The 21305-nt window shown below is 35.1% G+C and overlaps 1 long non-coding RNA gene and 59 other non-coding genes across 60 annotated transcripts; 59 read left to right on the top strand and 1 right to left on the bottom strand.

Annotated features, from left to right (window-relative positions):
• Positions 1 to 36: 36 nt before the first annotated feature.
• LOC135148691 (5S ribosomal RNA) lies at positions 37 to 155 on the top strand. Its single transcript, XR_010286768.1, has one exon. It is a non-coding gene; the product is annotated as a 5S ribosomal RNA (ribosomal RNA).
• A 220-nt stretch (positions 156 to 375) lies between these two features.
• LOC135148690 (5S ribosomal RNA) lies at positions 376 to 494 on the top strand. Its single transcript, XR_010286767.1, has one exon. It is a non-coding gene; the product is annotated as a 5S ribosomal RNA (ribosomal RNA).
• A 220-nt stretch (positions 495 to 714) lies between these two features.
• Positions 715 to 833, top strand: LOC135148688 (5S ribosomal RNA). Its single transcript, XR_010286765.1, has one exon. It is a non-coding gene; the product is annotated as a 5S ribosomal RNA (ribosomal RNA).
• Positions 834 to 1053: 220 nt separating this feature from the next.
• LOC135148687 (5S ribosomal RNA) lies at positions 1054 to 1172 on the top strand. Its single transcript, XR_010286764.1, has one exon. It is a non-coding gene; the product is annotated as a 5S ribosomal RNA (ribosomal RNA).
• A 220-nt stretch (positions 1173 to 1392) lies between these two features.
• LOC135148686 (5S ribosomal RNA) lies at positions 1393 to 1511 on the top strand. The gene has a single exon (XR_010286763.1). It is a non-coding gene; the product is annotated as a 5S ribosomal RNA (ribosomal RNA).
• A 220-nt stretch (positions 1512 to 1731) lies between these two features.
• Positions 1732 to 1850, top strand: LOC135148685 (5S ribosomal RNA). Its single transcript, XR_010286762.1, has one exon. It is a non-coding gene; the product is annotated as a 5S ribosomal RNA (ribosomal RNA).
• Positions 1851 to 2069: 219 nt separating this feature from the next.
• On the top strand, positions 2070 to 2188 carry LOC135148684 (5S ribosomal RNA). Its single transcript, XR_010286761.1, has one exon. It is a non-coding gene; the product is annotated as a 5S ribosomal RNA (ribosomal RNA).
• A 219-nt stretch (positions 2189 to 2407) lies between these two features.
• LOC135148683 (5S ribosomal RNA) lies at positions 2408 to 2526 on the top strand. Its single transcript, XR_010286760.1, has one exon. It is a non-coding gene; the product is annotated as a 5S ribosomal RNA (ribosomal RNA).
• A 220-nt stretch (positions 2527 to 2746) lies between these two features.
• Positions 2747 to 2865, top strand: LOC135148682 (5S ribosomal RNA). The gene has a single exon (XR_010286759.1). It is a non-coding gene; the product is annotated as a 5S ribosomal RNA (ribosomal RNA).
• A 219-nt stretch (positions 2866 to 3084) lies between these two features.
• On the top strand, positions 3085 to 3203 carry LOC135148681 (5S ribosomal RNA). Its single transcript, XR_010286758.1, has one exon. It is a non-coding gene; the product is annotated as a 5S ribosomal RNA (ribosomal RNA).
• Positions 3204 to 3423: 220 nt separating this feature from the next.
• LOC135148680 (5S ribosomal RNA) lies at positions 3424 to 3542 on the top strand. Its single transcript, XR_010286757.1, has one exon. It is a non-coding gene; the product is annotated as a 5S ribosomal RNA (ribosomal RNA).
• A 220-nt stretch (positions 3543 to 3762) lies between these two features.
• On the top strand, positions 3763 to 3881 carry LOC135148679 (5S ribosomal RNA). The gene has a single exon (XR_010286756.1). It is a non-coding gene; the product is annotated as a 5S ribosomal RNA (ribosomal RNA).
• Positions 3882 to 4101: 220 nt separating this feature from the next.
• On the top strand, positions 4102 to 4220 carry LOC135148677 (5S ribosomal RNA). The gene has a single exon (XR_010286754.1). It is a non-coding gene; the product is annotated as a 5S ribosomal RNA (ribosomal RNA).
• A 220-nt stretch (positions 4221 to 4440) lies between these two features.
• LOC135148676 (5S ribosomal RNA) lies at positions 4441 to 4559 on the top strand. Its single transcript, XR_010286753.1, has one exon. It is a non-coding gene; the product is annotated as a 5S ribosomal RNA (ribosomal RNA).
• Positions 4560 to 4779: 220 nt separating this feature from the next.
• LOC135148675 (5S ribosomal RNA) lies at positions 4780 to 4898 on the top strand. The gene has a single exon (XR_010286752.1). It is a non-coding gene; the product is annotated as a 5S ribosomal RNA (ribosomal RNA).
• A 220-nt stretch (positions 4899 to 5118) lies between these two features.
• Positions 5119 to 5237, top strand: LOC135148674 (5S ribosomal RNA). The gene has a single exon (XR_010286751.1). It is a non-coding gene; the product is annotated as a 5S ribosomal RNA (ribosomal RNA).
• A 220-nt stretch (positions 5238 to 5457) lies between these two features.
• Positions 5458 to 5576, top strand: LOC135148673 (5S ribosomal RNA). Its single transcript, XR_010286750.1, has one exon. It is a non-coding gene; the product is annotated as a 5S ribosomal RNA (ribosomal RNA).
• Positions 5577 to 5796: 220 nt separating this feature from the next.
• LOC135148672 (5S ribosomal RNA) lies at positions 5797 to 5915 on the top strand. The gene has a single exon (XR_010286749.1). It is a non-coding gene; the product is annotated as a 5S ribosomal RNA (ribosomal RNA).
• A 220-nt stretch (positions 5916 to 6135) lies between these two features.
• LOC135148671 (5S ribosomal RNA) lies at positions 6136 to 6254 on the top strand. The gene has a single exon (XR_010286748.1). It is a non-coding gene; the product is annotated as a 5S ribosomal RNA (ribosomal RNA).
• Positions 6255 to 6474: 220 nt separating this feature from the next.
• LOC135148670 (5S ribosomal RNA) lies at positions 6475 to 6593 on the top strand. Its single transcript, XR_010286747.1, has one exon. It is a non-coding gene; the product is annotated as a 5S ribosomal RNA (ribosomal RNA).
• Positions 6594 to 6813: 220 nt separating this feature from the next.
• On the top strand, positions 6814 to 6932 carry LOC135148669 (5S ribosomal RNA). The gene has a single exon (XR_010286746.1). It is a non-coding gene; the product is annotated as a 5S ribosomal RNA (ribosomal RNA).
• Positions 6933 to 7152: 220 nt separating this feature from the next.
• LOC135148668 (5S ribosomal RNA) lies at positions 7153 to 7271 on the top strand. Its single transcript, XR_010286745.1, has one exon. It is a non-coding gene; the product is annotated as a 5S ribosomal RNA (ribosomal RNA).
• A 220-nt stretch (positions 7272 to 7491) lies between these two features.
• LOC135148666 (5S ribosomal RNA) lies at positions 7492 to 7610 on the top strand. The gene has a single exon (XR_010286743.1). It is a non-coding gene; the product is annotated as a 5S ribosomal RNA (ribosomal RNA).
• Positions 7611 to 7830: 220 nt separating this feature from the next.
• Positions 7831 to 7949, top strand: LOC135148665 (5S ribosomal RNA). Its single transcript, XR_010286742.1, has one exon. It is a non-coding gene; the product is annotated as a 5S ribosomal RNA (ribosomal RNA).
• Positions 7950 to 8169: 220 nt separating this feature from the next.
• Positions 8170 to 8288, top strand: LOC135148664 (5S ribosomal RNA). Its single transcript, XR_010286741.1, has one exon. It is a non-coding gene; the product is annotated as a 5S ribosomal RNA (ribosomal RNA).
• Positions 8289 to 8508: 220 nt separating this feature from the next.
• LOC135148663 (5S ribosomal RNA) lies at positions 8509 to 8627 on the top strand. Its single transcript, XR_010286740.1, has one exon. It is a non-coding gene; the product is annotated as a 5S ribosomal RNA (ribosomal RNA).
• A 220-nt stretch (positions 8628 to 8847) lies between these two features.
• LOC135148662 (5S ribosomal RNA) lies at positions 8848 to 8966 on the top strand. Its single transcript, XR_010286739.1, has one exon. It is a non-coding gene; the product is annotated as a 5S ribosomal RNA (ribosomal RNA).
• Positions 8967 to 9185: 219 nt separating this feature from the next.
• LOC135148661 (5S ribosomal RNA) lies at positions 9186 to 9304 on the top strand. The gene has a single exon (XR_010286738.1). It is a non-coding gene; the product is annotated as a 5S ribosomal RNA (ribosomal RNA).
• A 220-nt stretch (positions 9305 to 9524) lies between these two features.
• LOC135148660 (5S ribosomal RNA) lies at positions 9525 to 9643 on the top strand. Its single transcript, XR_010286737.1, has one exon. It is a non-coding gene; the product is annotated as a 5S ribosomal RNA (ribosomal RNA).
• Positions 9644 to 9863: 220 nt separating this feature from the next.
• On the top strand, positions 9864 to 9982 carry LOC135148659 (5S ribosomal RNA). Its single transcript, XR_010286736.1, has one exon. It is a non-coding gene; the product is annotated as a 5S ribosomal RNA (ribosomal RNA).
• A 220-nt stretch (positions 9983 to 10202) lies between these two features.
• On the top strand, positions 10203 to 10321 carry LOC135148658 (5S ribosomal RNA). The gene has a single exon (XR_010286735.1). It is a non-coding gene; the product is annotated as a 5S ribosomal RNA (ribosomal RNA).
• Positions 10322 to 10541: 220 nt separating this feature from the next.
• Positions 10542 to 10660, top strand: LOC135148657 (5S ribosomal RNA). Its single transcript, XR_010286734.1, has one exon. It is a non-coding gene; the product is annotated as a 5S ribosomal RNA (ribosomal RNA).
• Positions 10661 to 10880: 220 nt separating this feature from the next.
• LOC135148655 (5S ribosomal RNA) lies at positions 10881 to 10999 on the top strand. Its single transcript, XR_010286732.1, has one exon. It is a non-coding gene; the product is annotated as a 5S ribosomal RNA (ribosomal RNA).
• Positions 11000 to 11219: 220 nt separating this feature from the next.
• Positions 11220 to 11338, top strand: LOC135148654 (5S ribosomal RNA). The gene has a single exon (XR_010286731.1). It is a non-coding gene; the product is annotated as a 5S ribosomal RNA (ribosomal RNA).
• Positions 11339 to 11558: 220 nt separating this feature from the next.
• LOC135148653 (5S ribosomal RNA) lies at positions 11559 to 11677 on the top strand. The gene has a single exon (XR_010286730.1). It is a non-coding gene; the product is annotated as a 5S ribosomal RNA (ribosomal RNA).
• A 220-nt stretch (positions 11678 to 11897) lies between these two features.
• LOC135148652 (5S ribosomal RNA) lies at positions 11898 to 12016 on the top strand. The gene has a single exon (XR_010286729.1). It is a non-coding gene; the product is annotated as a 5S ribosomal RNA (ribosomal RNA).
• Positions 12017 to 12236: 220 nt separating this feature from the next.
• Positions 12237 to 12355, top strand: LOC135148651 (5S ribosomal RNA). The gene has a single exon (XR_010286728.1). It is a non-coding gene; the product is annotated as a 5S ribosomal RNA (ribosomal RNA).
• A 220-nt stretch (positions 12356 to 12575) lies between these two features.
• Positions 12576 to 12694, top strand: LOC135148650 (5S ribosomal RNA). The gene has a single exon (XR_010286727.1). It is a non-coding gene; the product is annotated as a 5S ribosomal RNA (ribosomal RNA).
• A 220-nt stretch (positions 12695 to 12914) lies between these two features.
• LOC135148649 (5S ribosomal RNA) lies at positions 12915 to 13033 on the top strand. The gene has a single exon (XR_010286726.1). It is a non-coding gene; the product is annotated as a 5S ribosomal RNA (ribosomal RNA).
• A 219-nt stretch (positions 13034 to 13252) lies between these two features.
• Positions 13253 to 13371, top strand: LOC135148648 (5S ribosomal RNA). The gene has a single exon (XR_010286725.1). It is a non-coding gene; the product is annotated as a 5S ribosomal RNA (ribosomal RNA).
• A 220-nt stretch (positions 13372 to 13591) lies between these two features.
• LOC135148647 (5S ribosomal RNA) lies at positions 13592 to 13710 on the top strand. Its single transcript, XR_010286724.1, has one exon. It is a non-coding gene; the product is annotated as a 5S ribosomal RNA (ribosomal RNA).
• Positions 13711 to 13928: 218 nt separating this feature from the next.
• LOC135148646 (5S ribosomal RNA) lies at positions 13929 to 14047 on the top strand. The gene has a single exon (XR_010286723.1). It is a non-coding gene; the product is annotated as a 5S ribosomal RNA (ribosomal RNA).
• A 220-nt stretch (positions 14048 to 14267) lies between these two features.
• LOC135148644 (5S ribosomal RNA) lies at positions 14268 to 14386 on the top strand. Its single transcript, XR_010286721.1, has one exon. It is a non-coding gene; the product is annotated as a 5S ribosomal RNA (ribosomal RNA).
• A 219-nt stretch (positions 14387 to 14605) lies between these two features.
• Positions 14606 to 14724, top strand: LOC135148643 (5S ribosomal RNA). The gene has a single exon (XR_010286720.1). It is a non-coding gene; the product is annotated as a 5S ribosomal RNA (ribosomal RNA).
• Positions 14725 to 14943: 219 nt separating this feature from the next.
• LOC135148642 (5S ribosomal RNA) lies at positions 14944 to 15062 on the top strand. Its single transcript, XR_010286719.1, has one exon. It is a non-coding gene; the product is annotated as a 5S ribosomal RNA (ribosomal RNA).
• Positions 15063 to 15282: 220 nt separating this feature from the next.
• LOC135148641 (5S ribosomal RNA) lies at positions 15283 to 15401 on the top strand. Its single transcript, XR_010286718.1, has one exon. It is a non-coding gene; the product is annotated as a 5S ribosomal RNA (ribosomal RNA).
• A 220-nt stretch (positions 15402 to 15621) lies between these two features.
• On the top strand, positions 15622 to 15740 carry LOC135148640 (5S ribosomal RNA). Its single transcript, XR_010286717.1, has one exon. It is a non-coding gene; the product is annotated as a 5S ribosomal RNA (ribosomal RNA).
• A 219-nt stretch (positions 15741 to 15959) lies between these two features.
• LOC135148639 (5S ribosomal RNA) lies at positions 15960 to 16078 on the top strand. The gene has a single exon (XR_010286716.1). It is a non-coding gene; the product is annotated as a 5S ribosomal RNA (ribosomal RNA).
• Positions 16079 to 16295: 217 nt separating this feature from the next.
• On the top strand, positions 16296 to 16414 carry LOC135148910 (5S ribosomal RNA). The gene has a single exon (XR_010286987.1). It is a non-coding gene; the product is annotated as a 5S ribosomal RNA (ribosomal RNA).
• Positions 16415 to 16633: 219 nt separating this feature from the next.
• On the top strand, positions 16634 to 16752 carry LOC135148638 (5S ribosomal RNA). The gene has a single exon (XR_010286715.1). It is a non-coding gene; the product is annotated as a 5S ribosomal RNA (ribosomal RNA).
• Positions 16753 to 16970: 218 nt separating this feature from the next.
• Positions 16971 to 17089, top strand: LOC135148637 (5S ribosomal RNA). Its single transcript, XR_010286714.1, has one exon. It is a non-coding gene; the product is annotated as a 5S ribosomal RNA (ribosomal RNA).
• A 220-nt stretch (positions 17090 to 17309) lies between these two features.
• LOC135148636 (5S ribosomal RNA) lies at positions 17310 to 17428 on the top strand. The gene has a single exon (XR_010286713.1). It is a non-coding gene; the product is annotated as a 5S ribosomal RNA (ribosomal RNA).
• A 219-nt stretch (positions 17429 to 17647) lies between these two features.
• LOC135148846 (5S ribosomal RNA) lies at positions 17648 to 17766 on the top strand. Its single transcript, XR_010286923.1, has one exon. It is a non-coding gene; the product is annotated as a 5S ribosomal RNA (ribosomal RNA).
• Positions 17767 to 17985: 219 nt separating this feature from the next.
• LOC135148943 (5S ribosomal RNA) lies at positions 17986 to 18104 on the top strand. Its single transcript, XR_010287019.1, has one exon. It is a non-coding gene; the product is annotated as a 5S ribosomal RNA (ribosomal RNA).
• A 219-nt stretch (positions 18105 to 18323) lies between these two features.
• Positions 18324 to 18442, top strand: LOC135148635 (5S ribosomal RNA). Its single transcript, XR_010286712.1, has one exon. It is a non-coding gene; the product is annotated as a 5S ribosomal RNA (ribosomal RNA).
• A 218-nt stretch (positions 18443 to 18660) lies between these two features.
• On the top strand, positions 18661 to 18780 carry LOC135148974 (5S ribosomal RNA). Its single transcript, XR_010287050.1, has one exon. It is a non-coding gene; the product is annotated as a 5S ribosomal RNA (ribosomal RNA).
• A 219-nt stretch (positions 18781 to 18999) lies between these two features.
• LOC135148947 (5S ribosomal RNA) lies at positions 19000 to 19117 on the top strand. Its single transcript, XR_010287023.1, has one exon. It is a non-coding gene; the product is annotated as a 5S ribosomal RNA (ribosomal RNA).
• Positions 19118 to 19336: 219 nt separating this feature from the next.
• LOC135148633 (5S ribosomal RNA) lies at positions 19337 to 19455 on the top strand. Its single transcript, XR_010286710.1, has one exon. It is a non-coding gene; the product is annotated as a 5S ribosomal RNA (ribosomal RNA).
• Positions 19456 to 19675: 220 nt separating this feature from the next.
• On the top strand, positions 19676 to 19794 carry LOC135148632 (5S ribosomal RNA). The gene has a single exon (XR_010286709.1). It is a non-coding gene; the product is annotated as a 5S ribosomal RNA (ribosomal RNA).
• Positions 19795 to 20541: 747 nt separating this feature from the next.
• LOC135148243 (uncharacterized) lies at positions 20542 to 21292 on the bottom strand. The gene is made up of 3 exons (XR_010286188.1): positions 21247 to 21292; positions 21070 to 21168; positions 20542 to 20942 (listed from the first exon to the last, which is right to left on the bottom strand). It is a non-coding gene; the product is annotated as an uncharacterized LOC135148243 (long non-coding RNA).
• Between the last annotated feature and the right edge of the window lie 13 nt (positions 21293 to 21305).

Genomic DNA, 21305 nt, shown 5'->3' with positions numbered 1-21305 from the left:
AAGTCTGTATATACAATTTATTTGCGCTTCTCTGACGGGTGCGATCATACCAGCACTAATGCACCGGATCCCATCAGAACTCCGAAGTTAAGCGTGCTTGGGCGAGAGTAGTACTAGGATGGGTGACCCCCTGGGAAGTCCTCGTGTTGCACCCCTTTTTCGATTTTTTTCCCATCCGTTTTTTTTTAAACCAACTTTTCTTCGATTATGGTATAATACAACATTCTTTTCCGAACTTTCCTTTAAAATGTCTTCATCATCATTTTTTAATTTTTTAATTTTTTATTTCTTTATTTTCCCTATTATTTTTATATTTATTAAACAAAATAACACATTCTGAAGTCTGTATATACAATTTATTTGCGCTTCTCTGACGGGTGCGATCATACCAGCACTAATGCACCGGATCCCATCAGAACTCCGAAGTTAAGCGTGCTTGGGCGAGAGTAGTACTAGGATGGGTGACCCCCTGGGAAGTCCTCGTGTTGCACCCCTTTTTCGATTTTTTTCCCATCCGTTTTTTTTTAAACCAACTTTTCTTCGATTATGGTATAATACAACATTCTTTTCCGAACTTTCCTTTAAAATGTCTTCATCATCATTTTTTAATTTTTTAATTTTTTATTTCTTTATTTTCCCTATTATTTTTATATTTATTAAACAAAATAACACATTCTGAAGTCTGTATATACAATTTATTTGCGCTTCTCTGACGGGTGCGATCATACCAGCACTAATGCACCGGATCCCATCAGAACTCCGAAGTTAAGCGTGCTTGGGCGAGAGTAGTACTAGGATGGGTGACCCCCTGGGAAGTCCTCGTGTTGCACCCCTTTTTCGATTTTTTTCCCATCCGTTTTTTTTTAAACCAACTTTTCTTCGATTATGGTATAATACAACATTCTTTTCCGAACTTTCCTTTAAAATGTCTTCATCATCATTTTTTAATTTTTTAATTTTTTATTTCTTTATTTTCCCTATTATTTTTATATTTATTAAACAAAATAACACATTCTGAAGTCTGTATATACAATTTATTTGCGCTTCTCTGACGGGTGCGATCATACCAGCACTAATGCACCGGATCCCATCAGAACTCCGAAGTTAAGCGTGCTTGGGCGAGAGTAGTACTAGGATGGGTGACCCCCTGGGAAGTCCTCGTGTTGCACCCCTTTTTCGATTTTTTTCCCATCCGTTTTTTTTTAAACCAACTTTTCTTCGATTATGGTATAATACAACATTCTTTTCCGAACTTTCCTTTAAAATGTCTTCATCATCATTTTTTAATTTTTTAATTTTTTATTTCTTTATTTTCCCTATTATTTTTATATTTATTAAACAAAATAACACATTCTGAAGTCTGTATATACAATTTATTTGCGCTTCTCTGACGGGTGCGATCATACCAGCACTAATGCACCGGATCCCATCAGAACTCCGAAGTTAAGCGTGCTTGGGCGAGAGTAGTACTAGGATGGGTGACCCCCTGGGAAGTCCTCGTGTTGCACCCCTTTTTCGATTTTTTTCCCATCCGTTTTTTTTTAAACCAACTTTTCTTCGATTATGGTATAATACAACATTCTTTTCCGAACTTTCCTTTAAAATGTCTTCATCATCATTTTTTAATTTTTTAATTTTTTATTTCTTTATTTTCCCTATTATTTTTATATTTATTAAACAAAATAACACATTCTGAAGTCTGTATATACAATTTATTTGCGCTTCTCTGACGGGTGCGATCATACCAGCACTAATGCACCGGATCCCATCAGAACTCCGAAGTTAAGCGTGCTTGGGCGAGAGTAGTACTAGGATGGGTGACCCCCTGGGAAGTCCTCGTGTTGCACCCCTTTTTCGATTTTTTTCCCATCCGTTTTTTTTAAACCAACTTTTCTTCGATTATGGTATAATACAACATTCTTTTCCGAACTTTCCTTTAAAATGTCTTCATCATCATTTTTTAATTTTTTAATTTTTTATTTCTTTATTTTCCCTATTATTTTTATATTTATTAAACAAAATAACACATTCTGAAGTCTGTATATACAATTTATTTGCGCTTCTCTGACGGGTGCGATCATACCAGCACTAATGCACCGGATCCCATCAGAACTCCGAAGTTAAGCGTGCTTGGGCGAGAGTAGTACTAGGATGGGTGACCCCCTGGGAAGTCCTCGTGTTGCACCCCTTTTTCGATTTTTTTCCCATCCGTTTTTTTTAAACCAACTTTTCTTCGATTATGGTATAATACAACATTCTTTTCCGAACTTTCCTTTAAAATGTCTTCATCATCATTTTTTAATTTTTTAATTTTTTATTTCTTTATTTTCCCTATTATTTTTATATTTATTAAACAAAATAACACATTCTGAAGTCTGTATATACAATTTATTTGCGCTTCTCTGACGGGTGCGATCATACCAGCACTAATGCACCGGATCCCATCAGAACTCCGAAGTTAAGCGTGCTTGGGCGAGAGTAGTACTAGGATGGGTGACCCCCTGGGAAGTCCTCGTGTTGCACCCCTTTTTCGATTTTTTTCCCATCCGTTTTTTTTTAAACCAACTTTTCTTCGATTATGGTATAATACAACATTCTTTTCCGAACTTTCCTTTAAAATGTCTTCATCATCATTTTTTAATTTTTTAATTTTTTATTTCTTTATTTTCCCTATTATTTTTATATTTATTAAACAAAATAACACATTCTGAAGTCTGTATATACAATTTATTTGCGCTTCTCTGACGGGTGCGATCATACCAGCACTAATGCACCGGATCCCATCAGAACTCCGAAGTTAAGCGTGCTTGGGCGAGAGTAGTACTAGGATGGGTGACCCCCTGGGAAGTCCTCGTGTTGCACCCCTTTTTCGATTTTTTTCCCATCCGTTTTTTTTAAACCAACTTTTCTTCGATTATGGTATAATACAACATTCTTTTCCGAACTTTCCTTTAAAATGTCTTCATCATCATTTTTTAATTTTTTAATTTTTTATTTCTTTATTTTCCCTATTATTTTTATATTTATTAAACAAAATAACACATTCTGAAGTCTGTATATACAATTTATTTGCGCTTCTCTGACGGGTGCGATCATACCAGCACTAATGCACCGGATCCCATCAGAACTCCGAAGTTAAGCGTGCTTGGGCGAGAGTAGTACTAGGATGGGTGACCCCCTGGGAAGTCCTCGTGTTGCACCCCTTTTTCGATTTTTTTCCCATCCGTTTTTTTTTAAACCAACTTTTCTTCGATTATGGTATAATACAACATTCTTTTCCGAACTTTCCTTTAAAATGTCTTCATCATCATTTTTTAATTTTTTAATTTTTTATTTCTTTATTTTCCCTATTATTTTTATATTTATTAAACAAAATAACACATTCTGAAGTCTGTATATACAATTTATTTGCGCTTCTCTGACGGGTGCGATCATACCAGCACTAATGCACCGGATCCCATCAGAACTCCGAAGTTAAGCGTGCTTGGGCGAGAGTAGTACTAGGATGGGTGACCCCCTGGGAAGTCCTCGTGTTGCACCCCTTTTTCGATTTTTTTCCCATCCGTTTTTTTTTAAACCAACTTTTCTTCGATTATGGTATAATACAACATTCTTTTCCGAACTTTCCTTTAAAATGTCTTCATCATCATTTTTTAATTTTTTAATTTTTTATTTCTTTATTTTCCCTATTATTTTTATATTTATTAAACAAAATAACACATTCTGAAGTCTGTATATACAATTTATTTGCGCTTCTCTGACGGGTGCGATCATACCAGCACTAATGCACCGGATCCCATCAGAACTCCGAAGTTAAGCGTGCTTGGGCGAGAGTAGTACTAGGATGGGTGACCCCCTGGGAAGTCCTCGTGTTGCACCCCTTTTTCGATTTTTTTCCCATCCGTTTTTTTTTAAACCAACTTTTCTTCGATTATGGTATAATACAACATTCTTTTCCGAACTTTCCTTTAAAATGTCTTCATCATCATTTTTTAATTTTTTAATTTTTTATTTCTTTATTTTCCCTATTATTTTTATATTTATTAAACAAAATAACACATTCTGAAGTCTGTATATACAATTTATTTGCGCTTCTCTGACGGGTGCGATCATACCAGCACTAATGCACCGGATCCCATCAGAACTCCGAAGTTAAGCGTGCTTGGGCGAGAGTAGTACTAGGATGGGTGACCCCCTGGGAAGTCCTCGTGTTGCACCCCTTTTTCGATTTTTTTCCCATCCGTTTTTTTTTAAACCAACTTTTCTTCGATTATGGTATAATACAACATTCTTTTCCGAACTTTCCTTTAAAATGTCTTCATCATCATTTTTTAATTTTTTAATTTTTTATTTCTTTATTTTCCCTATTATTTTTATATTTATTAAACAAAATAACACATTCTGAAGTCTGTATATACAATTTATTTGCGCTTCTCTGACGGGTGCGATCATACCAGCACTAATGCACCGGATCCCATCAGAACTCCGAAGTTAAGCGTGCTTGGGCGAGAGTAGTACTAGGATGGGTGACCCCCTGGGAAGTCCTCGTGTTGCACCCCTTTTTCGATTTTTTTCCCATCCGTTTTTTTTTAAACCAACTTTTCTTCGATTATGGTATAATACAACATTCTTTTCCGAACTTTCCTTTAAAATGTCTTCATCATCATTTTTTAATTTTTTAATTTTTTATTTCTTTATTTTCCCTATTATTTTTATATTTATTAAACAAAATAACACATTCTGAAGTCTGTATATACAATTTATTTGCGCTTCTCTGACGGGTGCGATCATACCAGCACTAATGCACCGGATCCCATCAGAACTCCGAAGTTAAGCGTGCTTGGGCGAGAGTAGTACTAGGATGGGTGACCCCCTGGGAAGTCCTCGTGTTGCACCCCTTTTTCGATTTTTTTCCCATCCGTTTTTTTTTAAACCAACTTTTCTTCGATTATGGTATAATACAACATTCTTTTCCGAACTTTCCTTTAAAATGTCTTCATCATCATTTTTTAATTTTTTAATTTTTTATTTCTTTATTTTCCCTATTATTTTTATATTTATTAAACAAAATAACACATTCTGAAGTCTGTATATACAATTTATTTGCGCTTCTCTGACGGGTGCGATCATACCAGCACTAATGCACCGGATCCCATCAGAACTCCGAAGTTAAGCGTGCTTGGGCGAGAGTAGTACTAGGATGGGTGACCCCCTGGGAAGTCCTCGTGTTGCACCCCTTTTTCGATTTTTTTCCCATCCGTTTTTTTTTAAACCAACTTTTCTTCGATTATGGTATAATACAACATTCTTTTCCGAACTTTCCTTTAAAATGTCTTCATCATCATTTTTTAATTTTTTAATTTTTTATTTCTTTATTTTCCCTATTATTTTTATATTTATTAAACAAAATAACACATTCTGAAGTCTGTATATACAATTTATTTGCGCTTCTCTGACGGGTGCGATCATACCAGCACTAATGCACCGGATCCCATCAGAACTCCGAAGTTAAGCGTGCTTGGGCGAGAGTAGTACTAGGATGGGTGACCCCCTGGGAAGTCCTCGTGTTGCACCCCTTTTTCGATTTTTTTCCCATCCGTTTTTTTTTAAACCAACTTTTCTTCGATTATGGTATAATACAACATTCTTTTCCGAACTTTCCTTTAAAATGTCTTCATCATCATTTTTTAATTTTTTAATTTTTTATTTCTTTATTTTCCCTATTATTTTTATATTTATTAAACAAAATAACACATTCTGAAGTCTGTATATACAATTTATTTGCGCTTCTCTGACGGGTGCGATCATACCAGCACTAATGCACCGGATCCCATCAGAACTCCGAAGTTAAGCGTGCTTGGGCGAGAGTAGTACTAGGATGGGTGACCCCCTGGGAAGTCCTCGTGTTGCACCCCTTTTTCGATTTTTTTCCCATCCGTTTTTTTTTAAACCAACTTTTCTTCGATTATGGTATAATACAACATTCTTTTCCGAACTTTCCTTTAAAATGTCTTCATCATCATTTTTTAATTTTTTAATTTTTTATTTCTTTATTTTCCCTATTATTTTTATATTTATTAAACAAAATAACACATTCTGAAGTCTGTATATACAATTTATTTGCGCTTCTCTGACGGGTGCGATCATACCAGCACTAATGCACCGGATCCCATCAGAACTCCGAAGTTAAGCGTGCTTGGGCGAGAGTAGTACTAGGATGGGTGACCCCCTGGGAAGTCCTCGTGTTGCACCCCTTTTTCGATTTTTTTCCCATCCGTTTTTTTTTAAACCAACTTTTCTTCGATTATGGTATAATACAACATTCTTTTCCGAACTTTCCTTTAAAATGTCTTCATCATCATTTTTTAATTTTTTAATTTTTTATTTCTTTATTTTCCCTATTATTTTTATATTTATTAAACAAAATAACACATTCTGAAGTCTGTATATACAATTTATTTGCGCTTCTCTGACGGGTGCGATCATACCAGCACTAATGCACCGGATCCCATCAGAACTCCGAAGTTAAGCGTGCTTGGGCGAGAGTAGTACTAGGATGGGTGACCCCCTGGGAAGTCCTCGTGTTGCACCCCTTTTTCGATTTTTTTCCCATCCGTTTTTTTTTAAACCAACTTTTCTTCGATTATGGTATAATACAACATTCTTTTCCGAACTTTCCTTTAAAATGTCTTCATCATCATTTTTTAATTTTTTAATTTTTTATTTCTTTATTTTCCCTATTATTTTTATATTTATTAAACAAAATAACACATTCTGAAGTCTGTATATACAATTTATTTGCGCTTCTCTGACGGGTGCGATCATACCAGCACTAATGCACCGGATCCCATCAGAACTCCGAAGTTAAGCGTGCTTGGGCGAGAGTAGTACTAGGATGGGTGACCCCCTGGGAAGTCCTCGTGTTGCACCCCTTTTTCGATTTTTTTCCCATCCGTTTTTTTTTAAACCAACTTTTCTTCGATTATGGTATAATACAACATTCTTTTCCGAACTTTCCTTTAAAATGTCTTCATCATCATTTTTTAATTTTTTAATTTTTTATTTCTTTATTTTCCCTATTATTTTTATATTTATTAAACAAAATAACACATTCTGAAGTCTGTATATACAATTTATTTGCGCTTCTCTGACGGGTGCGATCATACCAGCACTAATGCACCGGATCCCATCAGAACTCCGAAGTTAAGCGTGCTTGGGCGAGAGTAGTACTAGGATGGGTGACCCCCTGGGAAGTCCTCGTGTTGCACCCCTTTTTCGATTTTTTTCCCATCCGTTTTTTTTTAAACCAACTTTTCTTCGATTATGGTATAATACAACATTCTTTTCCGAACTTTCCTTTAAAATGTCTTCATCATCATTTTTTAATTTTTTAATTTTTTATTTCTTTATTTTCCCTATTATTTTTATATTTATTAAACAAAATAACACATTCTGAAGTCTGTATATACAATTTATTTGCGCTTCTCTGACGGGTGCGATCATACCAGCACTAATGCACCGGATCCCATCAGAACTCCGAAGTTAAGCGTGCTTGGGCGAGAGTAGTACTAGGATGGGTGACCCCCTGGGAAGTCCTCGTGTTGCACCCCTTTTTCGATTTTTTTCCCATCCGTTTTTTTTTAAACCAACTTTTCTTCGATTATGGTATAATACAACATTCTTTTCCGAACTTTCCTTTAAAATGTCTTCATCATCATTTTTTAATTTTTTAATTTTTTATTTCTTTATTTTCCCTATTATTTTTATATTTATTAAACAAAATAACACATTCTGAAGTCTGTATATACAATTTATTTGCGCTTCTCTGACGGGTGCGATCATACCAGCACTAATGCACCGGATCCCATCAGAACTCCGAAGTTAAGCGTGCTTGGGCGAGAGTAGTACTAGGATGGGTGACCCCCTGGGAAGTCCTCGTGTTGCACCCCTTTTTCGATTTTTTTCCCATCCGTTTTTTTTTAAACCAACTTTTCTTCGATTATGGTATAATACAACATTCTTTTCCGAACTTTCCTTTAAAATGTCTTCATCATCATTTTTTAATTTTTTAATTTTTTATTTCTTTATTTTCCCTATTATTTTTATATTTATTAAACAAAATAACACATTCTGAAGTCTGTATATACAATTTATTTGCGCTTCTCTGACGGGTGCGATCATACCAGCACTAATGCACCGGATCCCATCAGAACTCCGAAGTTAAGCGTGCTTGGGCGAGAGTAGTACTAGGATGGGTGACCCCCTGGGAAGTCCTCGTGTTGCACCCCTTTTTCGATTTTTTTCCCATCCGTTTTTTTTTAAACCAACTTTTCTTCGATTATGGTATAATACAACATTCTTTTCCGAACTTTCCTTTAAAATGTCTTCATCATCATTTTTTAATTTTTTAATTTTTTATTTCTTTATTTTCCCTATTATTTTTATATTTATTAAACAAAATAACACATTCTGAAGTCTGTATATACAATTTATTTGCGCTTCTCTGACGGGTGCGATCATACCAGCACTAATGCACCGGATCCCATCAGAACTCCGAAGTTAAGCGTGCTTGGGCGAGAGTAGTACTAGGATGGGTGACCCCCTGGGAAGTCCTCGTGTTGCACCCCTTTTTCGATTTTTTTCCCATCCGTTTTTTTTTAAACCAACTTTTCTTCGATTATGGTATAATACAACATTCTTTTCCGAACTTTCCTTTAAAATGTCTTCATCATCATTTTTTAATTTTTTAATTTTTTATTTCTTTATTTTCCCTATTATTTTTATATTTATTAAACAAAATAACACATTCTGAAGTCTGTATATACAATTTATTTGCGCTTCTCTGACGGGTGCGATCATACCAGCACTAATGCACCGGATCCCATCAGAACTCCGAAGTTAAGCGTGCTTGGGCGAGAGTAGTACTAGGATGGGTGACCCCCTGGGAAGTCCTCGTGTTGCACCCCTTTTTCGATTTTTTTCCCATCCGTTTTTTTTTAAACCAACTTTTCTTCGATTATGGTATAATACAACATTCTTTTCCGAACTTTCCTTTAAAATGTCTTCATCATCATTTTTTAATTTTTAATTTTTTATTTCTTTATTTTCCCTATTATTTTTATATTTATTAAACAAAATAACACATTCTGAAGTCTGTATATACAATTTATTTGCGCTTCTCTGACGGGTGCGATCATACCAGCACTAATGCACCGGATCCCATCAGAACTCCGAAGTTAAGCGTGCTTGGGCGAGAGTAGTACTAGGATGGGTGACCCCCTGGGAAGTCCTCGTGTTGCACCCCTTTTTCGATTTTTTTCCCATCCGTTTTTTTTTAAACCAACTTTTCTTCGATTATGGTATAATACAACATTCTTTTCCGAACTTTCCTTTAAAATGTCTTCATCATCATTTTTTAATTTTTTAATTTTTTATTTCTTTATTTTCCCTATTATTTTTATATTTATTAAACAAAATAACACATTCTGAAGTCTGTATATACAATTTATTTGCGCTTCTCTGACGGGTGCGATCATACCAGCACTAATGCACCGGATCCCATCAGAACTCCGAAGTTAAGCGTGCTTGGGCGAGAGTAGTACTAGGATGGGTGACCCCCTGGGAAGTCCTCGTGTTGCACCCCTTTTTCGATTTTTTTCCCATCCGTTTTTTTTTAAACCAACTTTTCTTCGATTATGGTATAATACAACATTCTTTTCCGAACTTTCCTTTAAAATGTCTTCATCATCATTTTTTAATTTTTTAATTTTTTATTTCTTTATTTTCCCTATTATTTTTATATTTATTAAACAAAATAACACATTCTGAAGTCTGTATATACAATTTATTTGCGCTTCTCTGACGGGTGCGATCATACCAGCACTAATGCACCGGATCCCATCAGAACTCCGAAGTTAAGCGTGCTTGGGCGAGAGTAGTACTAGGATGGGTGACCCCCTGGGAAGTCCTCGTGTTGCACCCCTTTTTCGATTTTTTTCCCATCCGTTTTTTTTTAAACCAACTTTTCTTCGATTATGGTATAATACAACATTCTTTTCCGAACTTTCCTTTAAAATGTCTTCATCATCATTTTTTAATTTTTTAATTTTTTATTTCTTTATTTTCCCTATTATTTTTATATTTATTAAACAAAATAACACATTCTGAAGTCTGTATATACAATTTATTTGCGCTTCTCTGACGGGTGCGATCATACCAGCACTAATGCACCGGATCCCATCAGAACTCCGAAGTTAAGCGTGCTTGGGCGAGAGTAGTACTAGGATGGGTGACCCCCTGGGAAGTCCTCGTGTTGCACCCCTTTTTCGATTTTTTTCCCATCCGTTTTTTTTTAAACCAACTTTTCTTCGATTATGGTATAATACAACATTCTTTTCCGAACTTTCCTTTAAAATGTCTTCATCATCATTTTTTAATTTTTTAATTTTTTATTTCTTTATTTTCCCTATTATTTTTATATTTATTAAACAAAATAACACATTCTGAAGTCTGTATATACAATTTATTTGCGCTTCTCTGACGGGTGCGATCATACCAGCACTAATGCACCGGATCCCATCAGAACTCCGAAGTTAAGCGTGCTTGGGCGAGAGTAGTACTAGGATGGGTGACCCCCTGGGAAGTCCTCGTGTTGCACCCCTTTTTCGATTTTTTTCCCATCCGTTTTTTTTTAAACCAACTTTTCTTCGATTATGGTATAATACAACATTCTTTTCCGAACTTTCCTTTAAAATGTCTTCATCATCATTTTTTAATTTTTTAATTTTTTATTTCTTTATTTTCCCTATTATTTTTATATTTATTAAACAAAATAACACATTCTGAAGTCTGTATATACAATTTATTTGCGCTTCTCTGACGGGTGCGATCATACCAGCACTAATGCACCGGATCCCATCAGAACTCCGAAGTTAAGCGTGCTTGGGCGAGAGTAGTACTAGGATGGGTGACCCCCTGGGAAGTCCTCGTGTTGCACCCCTTTTTCGATTTTTTTCCCATCCGTTTTTTTTTAAACCAACTTTTCTTCGATTATGGTATAATACAACATTCTTTTCCGAACTTTCCTTTAAAATGTCTTCATCATCATTTTTTAATTTTTTAATTTTTTATTTCTTTATTTTCCCTATTATTTTTATATTTATTAAACAAAATAACACATTCTGAAGTCTGTATATACAATTTATTTGCGCTTCTCTGACGGGTGCGATCATACCAGCACTAATGCACCGGATCCCATCAGAACTCCGAAGTTAAGCGTGCTTGGGCGAGAGTAGTACTAGGATGGGTGACCCCCTGGGAAGTCCTCGTGTTGCACCCCTTTTTCGATTTTTTTCCCATCCGTTTTTTTTTAAACCAACTTTTCTTCGATTATGGTATAATACAACATTCTTTTCCGAACTTTCCTTTAAAATGTCTTCATCATCATTTTTTAATTTTTTAATTTTTTATTTCTTTATTTTCCCTATTATTTTTATATTTATTAAACAAAATAACACATTCTGAAGTCTGTATATACAATTTATTTGCGCTTCTCTGACGGGTGCGATCATACCAGCACTAATGCACCGGATCCCATCAGAACTCCGAAGTTAAGCGTGCTTGGGCGAGAGTAGTACTAGGATGGGTGACCCCCTGGGAAGTCCTCGTGTTGCACCCCTTTTTCGATTTTTTTCCCATCCGTTTTTTTTTAAACCAACTTTTCTTCGATTATGGTATAATACAACATTCTTTTCCGAACTTTCCTTTAAAATGTCTTCATCATCATTTTTTAATTTTTTAATTTTTTATTTCTTTATTTTCCCTATTATTTTTATATTTATTAAACAAAATAACACATTCTGAAGTCTGTATATACAATTTATTTGCGCTTCTCTGACGGGTGCGATCATACCAGCACTAATGCACCGGATCCCATCAGAACTCCGAAGTTAAGCGTGCTTGGGCGAGAGTAGTACTAGGATGGGTGACCCCCTGGGAAGTCCTCGTGTTGCACCCCTTTTTCGATTTTTTTCCCATCCGTTTTTTTTTAAACCAACTTTTCTTCGATTATGGTATAATACAACATTCTTTTCCGAACTTTCCTTTAAAATGTCTTCATCATCATTTTTTAATTTTTTAATTTTTTATTTCTTTATTTTCCCTATTATTTTTATATTTATTAAACAAAATAACACATTCTGAAGTCTGTATATACAATTTATTTGCGCTTCTCTGACGGGTGCGATCATACCAGCACTAATGCACCGGATCCCATCAGAACTCCGAAGTTAAGCGTGCTTGGGCGAGAGTAGTACTAGGATGGGTGACCCCCTGGGAAGTCCTCGTGTTGCACCCCTTTTTCGATTTTTTTCCCATCCGTTTTTTTTTAAACCAACTTTTCTTCGATTATGGTATAATACAACATTCTTTTCCGAACTTTCCTTTAAAATGTCTTCATCATCATTTTTTAATTTTTTAATTTTTTATTTCTTTATTTTCCCTATTATTTTTATATTTATTAAACAAAATAACACATTCTGAAGTCTGTATATACAATTTATTTGCGCTTCTCTGACGGGTGCGATCATACCAGCACTAATGCACCGGATCCCATCAGAACTCCGAAGTTAAGCGTGCTTGGGCGAGAGTAGTACTAGGATGGGTGACCCCCTGGGAAGTCCTCGTGTTGCACCCCTTTTTCGATTTTTTTCCCATCCGTTTTTTTTTAAACCAACTTTTCTTCGATTATGGTATAATACAACATTCTTTTCCGAACTTTCCTTTAAAATGTCTTCATCATCATTTTTTAATTTTTTAATTTTTTATTTCTTTATTTTCCCTATTATTTTTATATTTATTAAACAAAATAACACATTCTGAAGTCTGTATATACAATTTATTTGCGCTTCTCTGACGGGTGCGATCATACCAGCACTAATGCACCGGATCCCATCAGAACTCCGAAGTTAAGCGTGCTTGGGCGAGAGTAGTACTAGGATGGGTGACCCCCTGGGAAGTCCTCGTGTTGCACCCCTTTTTCGATTTTTTTCCCATCCGTTTTTTTTTAAACCAACTTTTCTTCGATTATGGTATAATACAACATTCTTTTCCGAACTTTCCTTTAAAATGTCTTCATCATCATTTTTTAATTTTTTAATTTTTATTTCTTTATTTTCCCTATTATTTTTATATTTATTAAACAAAATAACACATTCTGAAGTCTGTATATACAATTTATTTGCGCTTCTCTGACGGGTGCGATCATACCAGCACTAATGCACCGGATCCCATCAGAACTCCGAAGTTAAGCGTGCTTGGGCGAGAGTAGTACTAGGATGGGTGACCCCCTGGGAAGTCCTCGTGTTGCACCCCTTTTTCGATTTTTTTCCCATCCGTTTTTTTTTAAACCAACTTTTCTTCGATTATGGTATAATACAACATTCTTTTCCGAACTTTCCTTTAAAATGTCTTCATCATCATTTTTTAATTTTTTAATTTTTTATTTCTTTATTTTCCCTATTATTTTTATATTTATTAAACAAAATAACACATTCTGAAGTCTGTATATACAATTTATTTGCGCTTCTCTGACGGGTGCGATCATACCAGCACTAATGCACCGGATCCCATCAGAACTCCGAAGTTAAGCGTGCTTGGGCGAGAGTAGTACTAGGATGGGTGACCCCCTGGGAAGTCCTCGTGTTGCACCCCTTTTTCGATTTTTTTCCCATCCGTTTTTTTTAAACCAACTTTTCTTCGATTATGGTATAATACAACATTCTTTTCCGAACTTTCCTTTAAAATGTCTTCATCATCATTTTTTAATTTTTAATTTTTTATTTCTTTATTTTCCCTATTATTTTTATATTTATTAAACAAAATAACACATTCTGAAGTCTGTATATACAATTTATTTGCGCTTCTCTGACGGGTGCGATCATACCAGCACTAATGCACCGGATCCCATCAGAACTCCGAAGTTAAGCGTGCTTGGGCGAGAGTAGTACTAGGATGGGTGACCCCCTGGGAAGTCCTCGTGTTGCACCCCTTTTTCGATTTTTTTCCCATCCGTTTTTTTTTAAACCAACTTTTCTTCGATTATGGTATAATACAACATTCTTTTCCGAACTTTCCTTTAAAATGTCTTCATCATCATTTTTTAATTTTTTAATTTTTTATTTCTTTATTTTCCCTATTATTTTTATATTTATTAAACAAAATAACACATTCTGAAGTCTGTATATACAATTTATTTGCGCTTCTCTGACGGGTGCGATCATACCAGCACTAATGCACCGGATCCCATCAGAACTCCGAAGTTAAGCGTGCTTGGGCGAGAGTAGTACTAGGATGGGTGACCCCCTGGGAAGTCCTCGTGTTGCACCCCTTTTTCGATTTTTTTCCCATCCGTTTTTTTTTAAACCAACTTTTCTTCGATTATGGTATAATACAACATTCTTTTCCGAACTTTCCTTTAAAATGTCTTCATCATCATTTTTAATTTTTTAATTTTTTATTTCTTTATTTTCCCTATTATTTTTATATTTATTAAACAAAATAACACATTCTGAAGTCTGTATATACAATTTATTTGCGCTTCTCTGACGGGTGCGATCATACCAGCACTAATGCACCGGATCCCATCAGAACTCCGAAGTTAAGCGTGCTTGGGCGAGAGTAGTACTAGGATGGGTGACCCCCTGGGAAGTCCTCGTGTTGCACCCCTTTTTCGATTTTTTTCCCATCCGTTTTTTTTTAAACCAACTTTTCTTCGATTATGGTATAATACAACATTCTTTTCCGAACTTTCCTTTAAAATGTCTTCATCATCATTTTTTAATTTTTTAATTTTTATTTCTTTATTTTCCCTATTATTTTTATATTTATTAAACAAAATAACACATTCTGAAGTCTGTATATACAATTTATTTGCGCTTCTCTGACGGGTGCGATCATACCAGCACTAATGCACCGGATCCCATCAGAACTCCGAAGTTAAGCGTGCTTGGGCGAGAGTAGTACTAGGATGGGTGACCCCCTGGGAAGTCCTCGTGTTGCACCCCTTTTTCGATTTTTTTCCCATCCGTTTTTTTTTAAACCAACTTTTCTTCGATTATGGTATAATACAACATTCTTTTCCGAACTTTCCTTTAAAATGTCTTCATCATCATTTTTTAATTTTTTAATTTTTTATTTCTTTATTTTCCCTATTATTTTTATATTTATTAAACAAAATAACACATTCTGAAGTCTGTATATACAATTTATTTGCGCTTCTCTGACGGGTGCGATCATACCAGCACTAATGCACCGGATCCCATCAGAACTCCGAAGTTAAGCGTGCTTGGGCGAGAGTAGTACTAGGATGGGTGACCCCCTGGGAAGTCCTCGTGTTGCACCCCTTTTTCGATTTTTTTCCCATCCGTTTTTTTTTAAACCAACTTTTCTTCGATTATGGTATAATACAACATTCTTTTCCGAACTTTCCTTTAAAATGTCTTCATCATCATTTTTTAATTTTTTAATTTTTTATTTCTTTATTTTCCCTATTATTTTTATATTTATTAAACAAAATAACACATTCTGAAGTCTGTATATACAATTTATTTGCGCTTCTCTGACGGGTGCGATCATACCAGCACTAATGCACCGGATCCCATCAGAACTCCGAAGTTAAGCGTGCTTGGGCGAGAGTAGTACTAGGATGGGTGACCCCCTGGGAAGTCCTCGTGTTGCACCCCTTTTTCGATTTTTTTCCCATCCGTTTTTTTTAAACCAACTTTTCTTCGATTATGGTATAATACAACATTCTTTTCCGAACTTTCCTTTAAAATGTCTTCATCATCATTTTTTAATTTTTTAATTTTTTATTTCTTTATTTTCCCTATTATTTTTATATTTATTAAACAAAATAACACATTCTGAAGTCTGTATATACAATTTATTTGCGCTTCTCTGACGGGTGCGATCATACCAGCACTAATGCACCGGATCCCATCAGAACTCCGAAGTTAAGCGTGCTTGGGCGAGAGTAGTACTAGGATGGGTGACCCCCTGGGAAGTCCTCGTGTTGCACCCCTTTTTCGATTTTTTTCCCATCCGTTTTTTTTTAAACCAACTTTTCTTCGATTATGGTATAATACAACATTCTTTTCCGAACTTTCCTTTAAAATGTCTTCATCATCATTTTTATTTTTAATTTTTTATTTCTTTATTTTCCCTATTATTTTTATATTTATTAAACAAAATAACACATTCTGAAGTCTGTATATACAATTTATTTGCGCTTCTCTGACGGGTGCGATCATACCAGCACTAATGCACCGGATCTCATCAAAACTCCGAAGTTAAGCGTGCTTGGGCGAGAGTAGTACTAGGATGGGTGACCCCCTGGGAAGTCCTCGTGTTGCACCCCTTTTTCGATTTTTTTCCCATCCGTTTTTTTTTAAACCAACTTTTCTTCGATTATGGTATAATACAACATTCTTTTCCGAACTTTCCTTTAAAATGTCTTCATCATCATTTTTAATTTTTTAATTTTTTATTTCTTTATTTTCCCTATTATTTTTATATTTATTAAACAAAATAACACATTCTGAAGTCTGTATATACAATTTATTTGCGCTTCTCTGACGGGTGCGATCATACCAGCACTAATGCACCGGATCCCATCAGAACTCCGAAGTTAAGCGTGCTTGGGCGAGAGTAGTACTAGGATGGGTGACCCCCTGGGAAGTCCTCGTGTTGCACCCCTTTTTCGATTTTTTCCCCATCCGTTTTTTTTTAAACCAACTTTTCTTCGATTATGGTATAATACAACACTTTTCCGAACTTTCCTTTAAAATGTCTTCATCATCATTTTTTAATTTTTTAATTTTTTATTTCTTTATTTTCCCTATTATTTTTATATTTATTAAACAAAATAACACATTCTGAAGTCTGTATATACAATTTATTTGCGCTTCTCTGACGGGTGCGATCATACCAGCACTAATGCACCGGATCCCATCAGAACTCCGAAGTTAAGCGTGCTTGGGCGAGAGTAGTACTAGGATGGGTGACCCCCTGGGAAGTCCTCGTGTTGCACCCCTTTTTCGATTTTTTTCCCATCCGTTTTTTTTTAAACCAACTTTTCTTCGATTATGGTATAATACAACATTCTTTTCCGAACTTTCCTTTAAAATGTCTTCATCATCATTTTTTAATTTTTTAATTTTTTATTTCTTTATTTTCCCTATTATTTTTATATTTATTAAACAAAATAACACATTCTGAAGTCTGTATATACAATTTATTTGCGCTTCTCTGACGGGTGCGATCATACCAGCACTAATGCACCGGATCCCATCAGAACTCCGAAGTTAAGCGTGCTTGGGCGAGAGTAGTACTAGGATGGGTGACCCCCTGGGAAGTCCTCGTGTTGCACCCCTCTTTCGATTTTTTTCCCATCCGTTTTTTTTAAACCAACTTTTCTTCGATTATGGTATAATACAACATTCTTTTCCGAACTTTCCTTTAAAATGTCTTCATCATCATTTTTTAATTTTTTAATTTTTTATTTCTTTATTTTCCCTATTATTTTTATATTTATTAAACAAAATAACACATTCTGAAGTCTGTATATACAATTTATTTGCGCTTCTCTGACGGGTGCGATCATACCAGCACTAATGCACCGGATCCCATCAGAACTCCGAAGTTAAGCGTGCTTGGGCGAGAGTAGTACTAGGATGGGTGACCCCCTGGGAAATCCTCGTGTTGCACCCCTTTTTCGATTTTTTTCAATCCGTTTTTTTTTAAACCAACTTTTCTTCGATTATGGTATAATACAACATTCTTTTCCGAACTTTCCTTTAAAATGTCTTCATCATCATTTTTTAATTTTTTAATTTTTAATTTCTTTATTTTCCCTATTATTTTTATATTTATTAAACAAAATAACACATTCTGAAGTCTGTATATACAATTTATTTGCGCTTCTCTGACGGGTGCGATCATACCAGCACTAATGCACCGGATCCCATCAGAACTCCGAAGTTAAGCGTGCTTGGGCGAGAGTTGTACTAGGATGGGTGACACCCTGGGAAGTCCTCGTGTTGCACCCCTTTTTCGATTTTTTTCCCATCCGTTTTTTTTAAACCAACTTTTCTTCGATTATGGTATAATACAACATTCTTTTCCGAACTTTCCTTTAAAATGTCTTCATCATCATTTTTTAATTTTTTAATTTTTTATTTCTTTATTTTCCCTATTATTTTTATATTTATTAAACAAAATAACACATTCTAAAGTCTGTATATACAATTTATTTGCGCTTCTCTGACGGGTGCGATCATACCAGCACTAATGCACCGGATCCCATCAGAACTCCGAAGTTAAGCGTGCTTGGGCGAGAGTAGTACTAGGATGGGTGACCCCCTGGGAAGTCCTCGTGTTGCACCCCTTTTTCGATTTTTTTCCCATCCGTTTTTTTTAAACCAACTTTTCTTCGATTATGGTATAATACAACATTCTTTTCCGAACTTTCCTTTAAAATGTCTTCATCATCATTTTTAATTTTTTAATTTTTTATTTCTTTATTTTCCCTATTATTTTTATATTTATTAAACAAAATAACACATTCTGAAGTCTGTATATACAATTTATTTGCGCTTCTCTGACGGGTGCGATCATACCAGCACTAATGCACCGGATCCCATCAGAACTCCGAAGTTAAGCGTGCTTTGGGCGAGAGTAGTACTAGGATTGGTGACCCCCTGGGAAGTCCTCGTGTTGCACCCATTTTTCGATTTTTTTCCCATCCGTTTTTTTTAAACCAACTTTTCTTCGATTATGGTATAATACAACATTCTTTTCCGAACTTTCCTTTAAAATGTCTTCATCATCATTTTTTAATTTTTTAATTTTTTATTTCTTTATTTTCCCTATTATTTTTATATTTATTAAACAAAATAACACATTCTGAAGTCTGTATATACAATTTATTTGCGCTTCTCTGACGGGTGCGATCATACCAGCACTAATGCACCGGATCCCATCAGAACTCCGAAGTTAAGCGTGCTTGGGCGAGAGTAGTACTAGGATGGGTGACCCCCTGGAAGTCCTCGTGTTGTACCCCTTTTTCGATTTTTTTCCCATCCGTTTTTTTTAAACCAACTTTTCTTCGATTATGGTATAATACAACATTCTTTTCCGAACTTTCCTTTAAAATGTCTTCATCATCATTTTTTAATTTTTTAATTTTTTATTTCTTTATTTTCCCTATTATTTTTATATTTATTAAACAAAATAACACATTCTGAAGTCTGTATATACAATTTATTTGCGCTTCTCTGACGGGTGCGATCATACCAGCACTAATGCACCGGATCCCATCAGAACTCCGAAGTTAAGCGTGCTTGGGCGAGAGTAGTACTAGGATGGGTGACCCCCTGGGAAGTCCTCGTGTTGCACCCCTTTTTCGATTTTTTTCCCATCCGTTTTTTTTTAAACCAACTTTTCTTCGATTATGGTATAATACAACATTCTTTTCCGAACTTTCCTTTAAAATGTCTTCATCATCATTTTTTAATTTTTTAATTTTTTATTTCTTTATTTTCCCTATTATTTTTATATTTATTAAACAAAATAACACATTCTGAAGTCTGTATATACAATTTATTTGCGCTTCTCTGACGGGTGCGATCATACCAGCACTAATGCACCGGATCCCATCAGAACTCCGAAGTTAAGCGTGCTTGGGCGAGAGTAGTACTAGGATGGGTGACCCCCTGGGAAGTCCTCGTGTTGCACCCCTTCACTACTAGAAAAACGTCAATAAACATCGGTTAAACACCGATGTCTATGAAAAACAAAAAACGATGTCTTTGTGGGCGATGTTAAAGGTCCCCCCATTTAACATCGGTTTTAAACTGATGTAAAAGATGACAATGACATCGTTTTTTCAGTTGTAAACTGATATCTATCTCTTGATGTTAAATTTTTAATGCACATCTATAATTTATATATTACTATAATATGATAGTTTTATCATATTAAAGATATGCAAGACAAGCAAAAATCTTCCATTTTCCTTATAAAGTGATGTTACTAACATCTCTCACATCAGTTTTCGAAATAAACCGATGTTAGTAGAGCTTTTAACATCGTTTCTTAAGCTAGAACTAATGTCTCTGTAGAAGGCACTGATGTCTATGAAAATTAATAACATCATTTTCTTTTCAACACTGTTGTGTAAAATGGGTTGCACTGATGTTGATTACCTGCTTTTAAAATCGGTTGCTTTTTAAAACATGATGTCTATGAAAATTAATAACATCATTTTCTTTTTATACACTGTTGTGTAAAATGGGTTGCACTGATGTTGATGACCTGCTTTTAAAATCGGTTGCTTTTTAAAACATGATGTCTGATTTATCTGCTTTTAAAATCGGTTGCTTTGTAAGAAATGATGTCTGATAACCTGCCTTTTTTATGCAAATTTTAAAAACAGAGCTGCCAAAAAATTACCAAAACCAAAATACTACAAATCAAACAACCAAATTAACATCCAAACAATCTCCAAATATATATACCAATTGTCATTCTCCTAACCAACTTCTACTACACATCCAAACATCCACCAGCATCCAAATTAACATCCACCATAGCATCCAAAAATCAATAACACCAATATATCCCAACAGTATACTAAACCATCAAACATCAACTACTACTACTACTTGACATTAATTCATCCATGATTTTTAAGTTCTAACTGTACTAGCTAGCTAGCTACGATATCCGAAAACATTCAAGCGAAATATATAGAGCTGTTTTTAGATTGCAAGACAAGTACTACCGGTCACAAGCAGCTACATGATGGATTGGATATAATCAAGCGTCTCATAGCGAACGACGTCAAGCTCCTCCCTTGTATAAGTCTTGCGACTCTTTAAAGCCCACTGGAACACAAATAAACCTATGTCATTCCTTAACCAACTGAAAAACTTATATACTAAAAAATTGAGTACTGTAAAAGATTAAATACTGCTGCCCTATATATACTTGAGTACTGAAAAACTTATAAACCTTGTCTAGCAGCTTCATCTCCTCGTCCGCAACTAAATCTTTCATATAACGCATGACCACATATCCACATTCTGTACCGCCTGGTTGTTTAGGGCAGCCCTATACATTCCAAATTTTTTTTAATGACACTAGACATTTCACAAAAAATGAAAAATAACAAATCAAATAAATACTCACTAGAACGTTTTTAACTTTGGGATTCTTGTTTACCCGTCCTTCTTGGGCATTAAAAGATC

Source organism: Daucus carota, chromosome 8 (assembly GCF_001625215.2).
Source record: "Daucus carota subsp. sativus chromosome 8, DH1 v3.0, whole genome shotgun sequence".
NCBI lineage: Eukaryota > Viridiplantae > Streptophyta > Magnoliopsida > Apiales > Apiaceae > Daucus > Daucus carota.
Note: the sequence above shows the minus strand (reverse complement) of the source record. Positions and strands in the feature narration are given on the sequence as shown.